Here is a 13534-nt window from a genome sequence, read left to right on the forward strand (position 1 = left end):
AATGGATGAACAAATCTGGAATATTTAAGCGCCATCATCTTCAAGACAAATACTTACTTCCTAATTGTAATATTTATTTTATCATGTTAAACTTGACTTACTCTTAATGAGTTGATTATGTTAGCATGTAAAATTTTTAAATTCAGTCAATAATTACACGAAATATTGAAAATGACTTTCTTGTTGCTCCTGGAAGCCGTCAGATAGGTCACCTGCAACAAGAAGTTTATGACAGACACCCAAAAACGGATTTTATATTGTACATTGCAGATACGTACGATCCCTTAGCGAAATATATGAAAATTCCCTTTCAATTATGCGATCCAGTAACGCTGAAAGGTTTGCAACGATGCTGTGCACTGTCACGGTATCCCCTGCAGTCTGTACGTTGTTTGCTTGCTTCAGCAGAGTGGCATTTATTGTCGGAGACCTGCGGTATGTGTTCTTATGATGCGACTTCACAGAAATGAATGTCTAGCGTGGAGTTATCAACATGCCACCCGCAAAGTCGAACAGTGGGCCAATGTCCTTTTCACAGATGAATCTCAGTTTGGTTTGGAGAGTGATTCACATCTGGAGGGCATGTGGAACACGATTTTCGAACCCAAACATTGTGGTAAGAGGCCGATATCAAGGAGGATCCCTAATGGGATGAACGATAACGCTTGATTTCACAGATGTTGATGTTTTCTAGGAAGCTTAAGATACTGCAGGAACGGTGCGGCCTGCTCGCTCCTCCTATTTGAACCCTATAGAGCATGCGTGGGGATGCACTACGGAGATGGGTTGCACCACGTCAGCATCCACCAACAACTTCCCAAGCTTGCGAGCAGTTCTGAAGGAAGAATGGACATTAATGCATCAACATGAGATTGATAACACCATTCACACTTGTCCAGTCATTTCCAGGCCTGTATTGTTGCCAGAGGTGGTCACACTCCATACTGAGCACATTAACGAGTGGCTGGAAGGTGAGTGCAAATCAGTTAAGTTGGAAAAAAACGAACATTTTTGTCCACCATTATACATGTTGCAGCTGCTTATGTTCTGTATTCTTTGCATTGTTTCTACTTTACTATCACCTGTTTATACTGTGTTGTAGAAAAATAAATCCAACCTCGTAAAATTTCCGTTAGTTGTTTTAATTTTGTTCACCAGTGTAAACTGTAATGTACAATTTCCATATGTAGTGCCAAGATAACAATGGAGATGTAACACAGGTTTCTTACCTTCCATCTCAGTGACTAATGAGGTGCTGTTGCAAAAATTGCTGTTCATGTTATTAGGTGCTCACTACAAGAAGAGATGACCGCTAATAGTAAGTAGGCTCATTTAGGCATTTCAAAGAGAGAAAAGATGTCAACTATCTCTACTGGTGACCAAACAACAAAATATGTGAAATATGCGTTCAAATAATGCAAAGTTTCTGGTCGTCAAAACTGTCTTCAAGCTGCGCGTGCACAGTACAGACAGTTTTAATATGGTTGCACTCATTTGTGATGCCTTTACTTGAATGTGCCTAAATTTTTTATCTATAATCTATGCATGATCCTACCTCACTGCATTCAACCTCTTTGCTCATGGTGTCTCTCTGTCATAAAACTAGCCAAGGAGTTTAAAATAGGGGAAGATCCGTTTACACTGCAAAACTGAAATCACTGCCATCTGCACAATACCATACTGTAGAGTTGGAAAGGCAGATGATTACTTTTCTTGAAAGTCCTGTACATAATATTTGGCTGCACTATGTAAGAAAGTATCTTTCCAAAACTGATATGGAGTAAGATCGAGATGTAATTTATAAAGGATATTGTGAAAAGTTGGCGTACATAGTCTCATCTGTTGGTTTAAGGTAGTCTTTCTAAAGAAACTGATGTTTATTGCGATGTGACACCTCCTGTAGGGAAACATTCTCTTACAGCAACTTGGATGGTTTGATATATTCTTGAATCCAGTTTCTGTTTTATTTAATTTAAAAGTTCATTTCATTTGATACACAACTGAATCTGCCTGATATTGCGAGAGTCAAGTAGTACATTATTGGACTGAAAAACAATATTGGCTATTTGTAGTTTAACGTCTGCGTGTTTTGTATGGCTTTTGTAGGAGCTACAAATGGTGGTTTCCAATAATTCTGCATCTTTTAACAAGGAAGGGAAATCAGGTGGTAAGTTCCTATGGGATCAAACTGATGAGCCCATCGATCCCTGGGATTACAAACTACTTAATCTAACTTAAACTAACTAAGGACAAAACACACATCCATACCTGAGGGAGGACTGACACCTGTGACGGGAGGAGCCGCCCAAACCTTAGCAAGGCGCCACAGACCATGCGGCTACCCCACGTGGTATCTGCTAACAACACATAGTTTTGTAATCCCCTGTATTTTAATGCAATGACAGTTTGACAAAGCACAGTTATCAAGTACTATTCCTTGTGTCCATGCAACTGTTTCTGTTCTAAAAGAAAGTTAACACAACTGAAGAAATTTAATGGAAATGTCCGTGAGGTTAAGTTTTGCTCCCTTTAAAAATAAATCTGCTTCATTTCTTCAACCACACAATGAACTGTTTCTGCTCTAGTCCCAAACTGTACCCTATATTCAAACCATACTATAGGACCTTTTGAACTTCTATAATATATTATAATTTGTTAATATCAATATGAATTACACAACTACATTATATTCCAAAATGTTCGCAATTTCAGATTGTAGGTGTTGATCACAGCTTAATATATCCTGCTTTCTGAGCAAGAATTATGATAATGCAAGCTAACAACAGAGACTTAATTTGGAGATACATACACCTGAAATCCCACAATGGAAGGTCTGGAGGGTCGGACACATGTCTAAGTATCATGCGTTACTTAGATGTTAATATGTAATAGGCACTCTGATTCGGGTCTCCTTCAGATCGGGACATGTTGTACTCTACATCAGGCATAACTTAGTTGTGAATATGTAATACTCATTCTGTCATGTCTATCATACTTCAGAAGTAGGATGAGAAGTTACCATAAATGAAGAATGCTATGCCAAGAGTTGTAAAAGACAGTGTAAATGTGTGAATATTTAAATAATAACCAAACAGGATACATCTATGAGAAGTGTCTCCTATCATCATTGTCAGTTCTACAGATCTTGCGCTCTGTAGATACAGAGACTAACCTGGGCATGTGATCTCCTTCAAAAAGCACAATCATAGGTTCGAATTGACAGTGTAGCAGCCTCCGTTGAGGAAGATTCCATGACCAATAATCTTTCTTTTGTCCTGGGGACACAACTTAAGACGTCAAGTTGTGTAAAGAACGGTCAGAGACTCTTATTCAATCTCTCCATCTTCCAGATATGACTTCAAAAGGGTCACATAATATATACATGGCATCTCCTTGCTCGGGACCATGTATTTAAAAAAGAGACTACTATCCAGTAACGGTAAGTGTGTACTGAATGAGATGTGAAATTCATAGTGAGAACAGTGGACTGTAGTTATAATCATAAAATGAGCTAATCAGTAGTATATGAACTGTGAAAAAGATAAAAAGTGACACTGCGTGAACTGTGAAATAATATCCTGTTTGAACTTTTGTAAGTTCTTTTGAACTGTTAGGTAACAAAATTTATAAATGCCGCTAATTAATCCACGTCGCATAGTTGATAGTGAAAACACCAAAACACAAAATCTAAGTGTAAAGTTATAAGTGTGTGCTTGGTCCAAAAGGATTACGTTTTGTTTCATCATTACGAGAAACAACGCTTCATGTAGCAGTTAGCAGGCCAGTGTACACCTGTCGCCTCTACCAGCTACAGTCCAACGTCAGCATGCGACAAACGGCAGACATACGCATGTGTGGTCGATTACAGCAACGAAAGACACCCAACACAAGAAAAACAACAAGGCGAGCAGCAGTATCGCACCGTAATAATAGGTACCAAATATGTTTCTCACTTTCAGCTAGTGAGAGGAAGCTAGTACTGACAAGCTTATACATTTTTAAGAATATTTTTAAATTGTTATGTAATAATTTATTTAATAACAAAATGTTGGGGGAAAGTGAAACATCGCACAATCTTAGAGAGGAGAGGTAGTGCAGCCTCAGGGTAATGAAACTGAAGAGGCAAGCCAATTGCACCGCATGCCAGATGAAATTAGTATTATAAGTGATGAGCATATTAATCGAAAGTTAGTAATGGAGAATGAACTGGAAAAATTGGATTTAATAGTAGATGAGAAAAGTGTAGAAAATCAAATGGATGATAGCTATTTACCAGAATAATCTGATGTAGAAACTGAAGTTTTACAAGAAACCATAACTTTAAATATTAGCAATAGTCAAATTGGAGAGGTGGCTTCTGATACAGATGACGTTGATGTTAATGATAAGTTAAATAAGGTGAATGGTGATATCAGTGATGATAACTCCGACACTGCCATTGCTAATGAATCAACAAGTAGAACGATCAGATTAAGCTATGGAACACCAAAAGCCTATGGAAGGTAATAATAAAAGTATGGTTGAAATATTGGTGGAGTTAGTTTCTAGGCAAACAGAATTAAAAACAGGGCTGGAAGAAAAGATAGAACAGAGGTAAAAAGAATTTAAAAAAATGCTAGAATGAAAGATAGAACAGTGGCAGAAAGAAATAGAAAAGTATTCAAATGAATTAAAGAAGGGGAATAGTTACTTGCTGATAAAATAGAAGCAACAGTCGTGGAGACAGCAAAAATTAATCGTAAGTTTAATTATTTAGAGACCAGGAATGATTCTCATGAAACTAGATTGCAAAAGCGTAAGCAAGAGGCTAATCGTAATATTGATGTTGAAGTAGTGAAAATAAAAGATCCCATGCAACCTCAAGATTATCACTGTACTGTCATTCGGGGATGAAGTCATTAAATTAAGTAAAGATCAGAGTTAACTCGACGAAACTTGCAAAGCCACCCATGAAAGGCAAAACAAACAAGTCGTAGACTAAAAGAACAAAAATTCAGTCCTTAGCCTTTAAGTATTACAAATAGAAACTGTTGTAGTGGTAATACAAATACAATTCAGGGTCGTTTGAGAGAAATAGAACTGAAGGTAGAATACATACCTCAACTAAGTGAGGTGAGTAAAAATATAGATAATCCAGTAGTTGTGTCAAAGCAGAAACTCAAAATGGGTTGAACAGGAAAAACATAAGGGTGTTGTTTATATTAATGAAGTAGTTAGTGATGCCAATGCTTAAAAAATTTCATAAATTTTCCAGCAAAGGTAGTATACCTCCTGTTGCTTTCATTCAGTAGGCTGAGGGCATCATACGTGACAACATGACAGAACAGCAGGAAATAAAATTTGTAGACAGTCATTTTGAATGGGAACACTTAATCATGGGGGACAGGAGCCAGTTACACATGTAAAACATACCAAGAATTTGTTAGAGCATTCTTAAACCATTACTGGTCCAAAAGTACACAAAACAGTTTAAGAACAGAAATATCTGAAGCTAGGAACTTTGAAAACAGAGGCTGGGATAGTTATAAGGAGTTCTTTCAGCACTACTGGGAAAAGAACCATTATTTAACTGATCCTTGATGTGAATATGACTTAGTAGAAATACCAGTTCTTAATTTTCCAGTGTCTGTACAGGAGAAACTAATTCATGTCAACAAGAGTGAAATTAACAACCTCATGTATATATTTTAACAGCTGGATGAGCTTCCCGGAAACATACAAGTGCCGGAAAGGTGGAATAAAAACAGGTGGCGTGCAGACCACCGCAAAGACCATAGCTCAAACAGGAATAGCACGGCAAACAATAAAGAGGAGCAAGGTCGAATGGAGGAAGGCAGACTACATGATAGTAACTGTAGTCCATCTAGAAGGGGAAGAGGTGGGTTTCAAAGGGGTTTTAGGACAGGAAATAACCATAATGGTAGCAGGCAATATTATAACAGTAATGAGCAGCAAATCAGACAGGTATGGTACCAATTTGATGAACTGGTGCTAATTAAGTCCAGATCGACATCCTCAAAAATCGTTTCTGGAACCAAGAGGTTCCATGAAACATATGAGGGTGCGTATAGGACAATTAAATTGACTCAACCTAGTGCTGTGGATGTGGCCAACCCAAAGACAGGACAGAGCAAAGGATTGTATAACATTGTTGATATCAAAAACTTTCATCAGAAACATGGAAACGTCAGGGGGCAAAAGCACTCTTTGCATTGCTAGGTAGCTGAAACCTACCAGGTACCCAAGTTAACTAACAGTTTACTTCCTTTCCTTTCAGACTGTTAGTTCTGAATAGAATGGAATAGAATAGAATAGAATAGAATGGAACATTTTTATTTGCCTTTCAGTATTTTTCATACAATTGGCTTCATCAAAGTTTACAGATGGTTTTAATTTCAGTATGATATTCAAATAGTTACAGAAAGGGGAGAAAAGGAACTAAAGACCTTTTCTTCAGCATGATGTAAAACAATGTTTTATACAGTAATGAAATACACACATAAGAAAAGAATCACAGTAAATAACTAGCTTATATAATATTAAAACATTTTCTTCATAGCTTAGGTAAAACATATATTTTGATGATTAGTTTCAAAGAATTCTTCAGTTGTATAGAATTCCTTGTGTTTTAACCAGGTTTGCAATGTGTTCTTATATTTATTTAGTGGTATTATACGAGCTGAGCATGGTAACTTATTGAAAAATTTTATGCTTAAGTACTTATAGTTATTATGAACTACAGCAAGTCTTGTGGAAGGCAAGTCTAGCAGGTGACCACTTGATAGTAATTTGTTGTTTATAAGTAATATTACTCTGGTACCTTTTGGTTATCAAGGGGTATGTCATTTCTACTATATGCTTGATCTCTGTCAGGTAAATGGAAAAACATTTATTAATCATTTTCTTGTTATCCATTACATGAGTCCAATTCATTTCTTTTAACTGGCTTATCATTTTGTTTACATTGGATTCACCTAGAATTCTATATGTCACTTCTCTCTCTGTTGAACTGAATGCTGACTTTTCTATTTGGAGCCATAGCCCTGCATGATCTGATATACCTAATTCTATTACATCACATTGTATGGAGTCTCTTTGTACATTGCTAAATATGTTATCAAGGCATGCATTCAGTCTAGTGGGTTTTACATTGAAACAGTAATAGCTTAATGACGTCAGAGTGTTAATCATATGAATTACATTTTTGCCTTTATATCAATGTTAATATCACCTACAATTACAGTTCTATGCTGTTTATATTTTGACAGCAACAATATTAAAGTATTAATTTTTTCTATAAATACTATCTCATCAGAGCCTGGGATTCAATAGATTGAGACAACTACAGTTTTCTTTTCATGCATTACCATTCCGGATACTTCTATTGTAGCTTCAAGGCATATTCTACTAAGGTCTATAAGTGAGTAATGCAATTCAACGTTACTTTTGACTTATATTGAAACCCTACCATGTGTAATACTTTTTCTGCAGTAGCTTGTAACTAACGAATATCCAAGAGGAACACACAAGTTTATTTCAGTGTCTTTCATCCAGTGTTCATTGATGCATAGAACACTGCAGTTGATTTTATCGAGCCAGTGTTGTAATTCATTGATTTTACACCTAACAGATTGTTCATTTATATGAACAAGGAGGAAACTGTCACTGCTACATAATGGTGTTCTACTGTCACAGAACTTTCTGCATTAATTTATTTTCGCTATATAATCTAGGGTTGCACAATTATCTGAATGAATTAGACTTCTGCAGTTTCCACTTAGTGTGGTTTCTAATTTTCCTTCATCTGCAATTTCGTTTTCTCTGAAAAATGAGGTGTACAGTCATGCTCTGTGGGACTGTCTTTTAAGACAAGGCTGCTGCGTGCTCGTATTTCATTTATAACTTTGCTTATCTCCTGACATAAAAATGTTTTCCCATGGTAATGTAGCTGCTCACTATGTTCAGTGTGCAAATTTCTTTCAAGTCTGCTAATATCCACTACATTGCATTTAGCATAAATGGAACATAGTTGTTTGATTTTAATATTCATTTCACGAATCTCTTTGGTAACACATGAATTATAGATCAGGTCATGTCTATGAGGTATGGTCACAACAATAGTGTTTTCCACCTTACTGACATCGAAAAAATTTTTCAAACCTGTTATACACTTTTTGGCTTCATTATGTGCTACATCATTTGCATCTGTCACACAAACAACAAAGTCACTCTCCCTTGTTGTATTCTTGTGTTCTGAGATGTCTTCAACAATATTTTCTGTCCTCGCACCAGGTTTTGCGATGCCAGTCGCACCAAGATCCATATTCACATCCTGTAGAATATTTGCCTATTGTGTAGCATCCTTTAGTTGTGTTGGTCTGCAACTTACCATGTCATATTTTTTGGTAAGTAGCAATCTATCGAAGAAGGTCCCTTTTCTGATGACACAACGACTAAGAAGTGGGTTCTAGACATCAAATATTTGGAGAAAAAGCAAAATAGTGGCTCTGCTGAAACCTGGAAAACAGCACACAGAAGCTAAAACTTACGACCGGTATGACTTCTGTGTCATCTTTATAAAGTCCTGGAAAGAATGATAGTTAATCGCACCTCAGCCCATGTTAACTAAACACTGATAAGAGAGCAGGCGGGCTTCCGTCCAGTGAAGTCTTGTTGTGGACAGATCTTGCATTTGACACAATATATAGAAGACGGTTAAGAACGCAAACAGATAACTGGTGTTGCATCCGTCTATCTCACTGCCGCCTATGACACCATCAACCATAAGAAATTATTAGAAAAGACCTTTGCTGTTACAAAAGACTATCATCTGACGCAATTTATGAGATGTCTATTACAAAATAGACGCTTCTCTGTTCTCCACAAAACAAAAGAAGTCGATGGAGGATACAGAATAATGGCATTCCACAAGGACACTTCCATTGTTATATAATATTTATACTAATGACCAACCAATTGAACCTGTCACAAAATCTTTCACCTATGCAGATGATTCAACAGTTGCTACCCAAGGAAGAACCTTTGTGCAGGTGGAAGAAAAACTAACTACAGGTCTTCAAACACTGTCTGCCTATTATCACAATTACCTGAAACCAAATCCCTCTAAAGCACAAGTGTGTGCATTCCATTTACGGAACAGACAGGCTAGAAAGAACCTAAACATCACCTGGAGAGGACAACAACTGACCAACTGCGATACCCCAAAATACTTGGGAGTAAAGCTAGACCGTTCCCTCACCTTCAAAGCCCACTGTAACGACACAAAAATGAAAGTATCTGCTAGGAACAACATCATTCATAAACTGACAGGTAAAAATTGGGGTGCACGATCAGATGTTCTTCGCACATCTGCATTGTCCTTATGCTCCTCTGCTGCTGAATATGCAGCACCCATGTGGCTGAACGCCAGCCATGCCAAACAAGTTGCCATTGCCCTTAATGAAACAGGATGCATCGTAACTGGCTGCTTGCGGGCAACTCCTATTAATAAAATACATCATCTCATGGGCATAGCACTTCCACAAAACAGAAGAAGTTCAGCAGTAGAAAAAGAGAAGCGGAAACTGGAGACAGATCCAAGGCACCCCCTGTTCGGATGTGAATACCAGCATCCAAGATTAAGAGCATGAAACAGTTTCCTCCGTTCAAAAGAATCACTTTTACCGTTACCTGCAAATCGTTAAATACAGCTTTGGCGTAACTCAACATCAGACAGGTACTGGAACAGCCATAACTAAGAGCTTGCTAAAGGACATCACCTCCTATACAAAACATGGAAGGTCCTAAACAGGCTGAGAACTGGTGTATCCCGATGCAAGATCAATTTCAAGAAATGGGGTTTCTCCCCAGGAGATGAACTAGGCAAATGTGGAGAACAGCAAGATAACCAACACCTGCTCAACTGTAGAAACCTCCCAGTCCCATGGACGATCTGGTCATCGCCAATGATACCGCAGTTGAAACAGCAGGATTTTTGATATCATATGGAATTTAATCACCCACTTATACTGTTTGTAAATTGATGTCATATGGAATTTAATCATGTACTTATATTGCGTGTAAATTGCTGTCTATCGGCTATATATGTATGTTATGTTCTGGACACGAGTAAATAAAAAGCAAACTACTTGTACAGTGGTTCCCAGCCATTTCTATTCCTGTGGAGTTATTTTTAAAATGTTTTTGTATGGCAGAGGGCATTCAGCTTGCTTTATATCTCACATGTTAATTGTGTTTGAGTGGTGATGCAAAAGAGGGAACGAAGAAGAGATTCAGTTGCTATTTGTTTTACAATAGTAGTTGCAAAAATCCTCGCAGACGTGTACAGAAATACAGGGTGAGCACAAAGTCTTGAACTGATTATAACAATTTATTACAGAATAAGCGTTTGGCTTAATAATTTACATTATATGCCATTACGTAGGTTAGTGTTACTAGATTTTTTTAAGAACACTTATGTCAGTAAACATCAACGTGTGCTCCCTTGGTAGCTCGGAGAATGTCGAGGCGTTATTCCAGTTCCCGCTAGGTGTTTCGTAAGATGTGTTCTGTCACAGTACCCCCAGTAGCTTGTATCCTAGCGTTTAGTTCGTCGACGTCAGCAACTTGTGTGACGAAGACTCTGTCCTTCATATAGTCCCAGAAAAAAAGCAAAGGGTCGTAATGTTTGGAGAGGGAGTTGGCCACTGTATTGGACCTTTCCTTCCAATCCACCGATCCAGAAATGTTTCATCGAGGAAATCATGGACTATGAAAGCCTAGTGGGGGTGAGGGGAGGTGCTCCACCTTGCTGGAAAATTATCCATGGTTGTATGGTTGATATTCTTCTAACTGTGGGTAGTGAACTGCTGCAAAATGTCTAAGTAAATGTTAGCAGTAATGGATTTTTCCACGAAGGAAAATGGTCCAAAACATTGTAATGCATGAGGCCGTACCAAACATTCACTTTTATGCTGTGTTGCTGTAACTGTACAGTAGCATGTAGAGACTCTGAACCCCATATATGGACATTATGACTATTTACCATTCCACTGACATGAAAGATGGATTCATCAGTAAAGCATACGGGATTTAAGTAATTGTTAGTGCCATCAATTCTGTTGAGAATCTCAGTTGCAAATTCAGCACGTGTCATCAAATCATTCCGTTGCAAGGACTGCACGATTTGCACTTTGTGAAAATGCAACCTAAGCCTTTCATGAAGAATTTTCACCACACTTGCTTGCGGAATATGAAGTTCACGTGATGCTTGACATGTTGATTTAGACAGACTTCGTTGAAATGATTGCAAAACACGATCAACAGTTGCCTTACTCAAACGTGGTCTGGCACAATATTCAACCCTGCCTGTTTCATTAAATGTTGCATACCTTTGCTTTATTTATTTAACGTCATGGGGCTGCGTCCATAAGAAGCCCAAAATTTACCCTGAACACTGTTGGGTGATTACGTTTCGTGAAGCCAAAGCAAAGGTCTATAAGTGAGTAATGCAATTCAACGTTACTTTTGACTTATATTGAAACCCTACCATGTGTAATACTTTTTCTGCAGTAGCTTGTAACTAACGAATATCCAAGAGGAACACACAAGTTTATTTCAGTGTCTTTCATCCAGTGTTCATTGATGCATAGAACACTGCAGTTGATTTTATCGAGCCAGTGTTGTAATTCATTGATTTTACACCTAACAGATTGTTCATTTATATGAACAAGGAGGAAACTGTCACTGCTACATAATGGTGTTCTACTGTCACAGAACTTTCTGCATTAATTTATTTTCGCTATATAATCTAGGGTTGCACAATTATCTGAATGAATTAGACTTCTGCAGTTTCCACTTAGTGTGGTTTCTAATTTTCCTTCATCTGCAATTTCGTTTTCTCTGAAAAATGAGGTGTACAGTCATGCTCTGTGGGACTGTCTTTTAAGACAAGGCTGCTGCGTGCTCGTATTTCATTTATAACTTTGCTTATCTCCTGACATAAAAATGTTTTCCCATGGTAATGTAGCTGCTCACTATGTTCAGTGTGCAAATTTCTTTCAAGTCTGCTAATATCCACTACATTGCATTTAGCATAAATGGAACATAGTTGTTTGATTTTAATATTCATTTCACGAATCTCTTTGGTAACACATGAATTATAGATCAGGTCATGTCTATGAGGTATGGTCACAACAATAGTGTTTTCCACCTTACTGACATCGAAAAAATTTTTCAAACCTGTTATACACTTTTTGGCTTCATTATGTGCTACATCATTTGCATCTGTCACACAAACAACAAAGTCACTCTCCCTTGTTGTATTCTTGTGTTCTGAGATGTCTTCAACAATATTTTCTGTCCTCGCACCAGGTTTTGCGATGCCAGTCGCACCAAGATCCATATTCACATCCTGTAGAATATTTGCCTATTGTGTAGCATCCTTTAGTTGTGTTGGTCTGCAACTTACCATGTCATATTTTTTGGTAAGTAGCAATCTATCGAAGAAGGTCCCTTTTCTGATGACACAACGACTAAGAAGTGGGTTCTAGACATCAAATATTTGGAGAAAAAGCAAAATAGTGGCTCTGCTGAAACCTGGAAAACAGCACACAGAAGCTAAAACTTACGACCGGTATGACTTCTGTGTCATCTTTATAAAGTCCTGGAAAGAATGATAGTTAATCGCACCTCAGCCCATGTTAACTAAACACTGATAAGAGAGCAGGCGGGCTTCCGTCCAGTGAAGTCTTGTTGTGGACAGATCTTGCATTTGACACAATATATAGAAGACGGTTAAGAACGCAAACAGATAACTGGTGTTGCATCCGTCTATCTCACTGCCGCCTATGACACCATCAACCATAAGAAATTATTAGAAAAGACCTTTGCTGTTACAAAAGACTATCATCTGACGCAATTTATGAGATGTCTATTACAAAATAGACGCTTCTCTGTTCTCCACAAAACAAAAGAAGTCGATGGAGGATACAGAATAATGGCATTCCACAAGGACACTTCCATTGTTATATAATATTTATACTAATGACCAACCAATTGAACCTGTCACAAAATCTTTCACCTATGCAGATGATTCAACAGTTGCTACCCAAGGAAGAACCTTTGTGCAGGTGGAAGAAAAACTAACTACAGGTCTTCAAACACTGTCTGCCTATTATCACAATTACCTGAAACCAAATCCCTCTAAAGCACAAGTGTGTGCATTCCATTTACGGAACAGACAGGCTAGAAAGAACCTAAACATCACCTGGAGAGGACAACAACTGACCAACTGCGATACCCCAAAATACTTGGGAGTAAAGCTAGACCGTTCCCTCACCTTCAAAGCCCACTGTAACGACACAAAAATGAAAGTATCTGCTAGGAACAACATCATTCATAAACTGACAGGTAAAAATTGGGGTGCACGATCAGATGTTCTTCGCACATCTGCATTGTCCTTATGCTCCTCTGCTGCTGAATATGCAGCACCCATGTGGCTGAACGCCAGCCATGCCAAACAAGTTGCCATTGC

The sequence above is a fragment of the Schistocerca gregaria genome, chromosome X, assembly GCF_023897955.1.
Source record: "Schistocerca gregaria isolate iqSchGreg1 chromosome X, iqSchGreg1.2, whole genome shotgun sequence".
Taxonomy (NCBI): domain Eukaryota; kingdom Metazoa; phylum Arthropoda; class Insecta; order Orthoptera; family Acrididae; genus Schistocerca; species Schistocerca gregaria.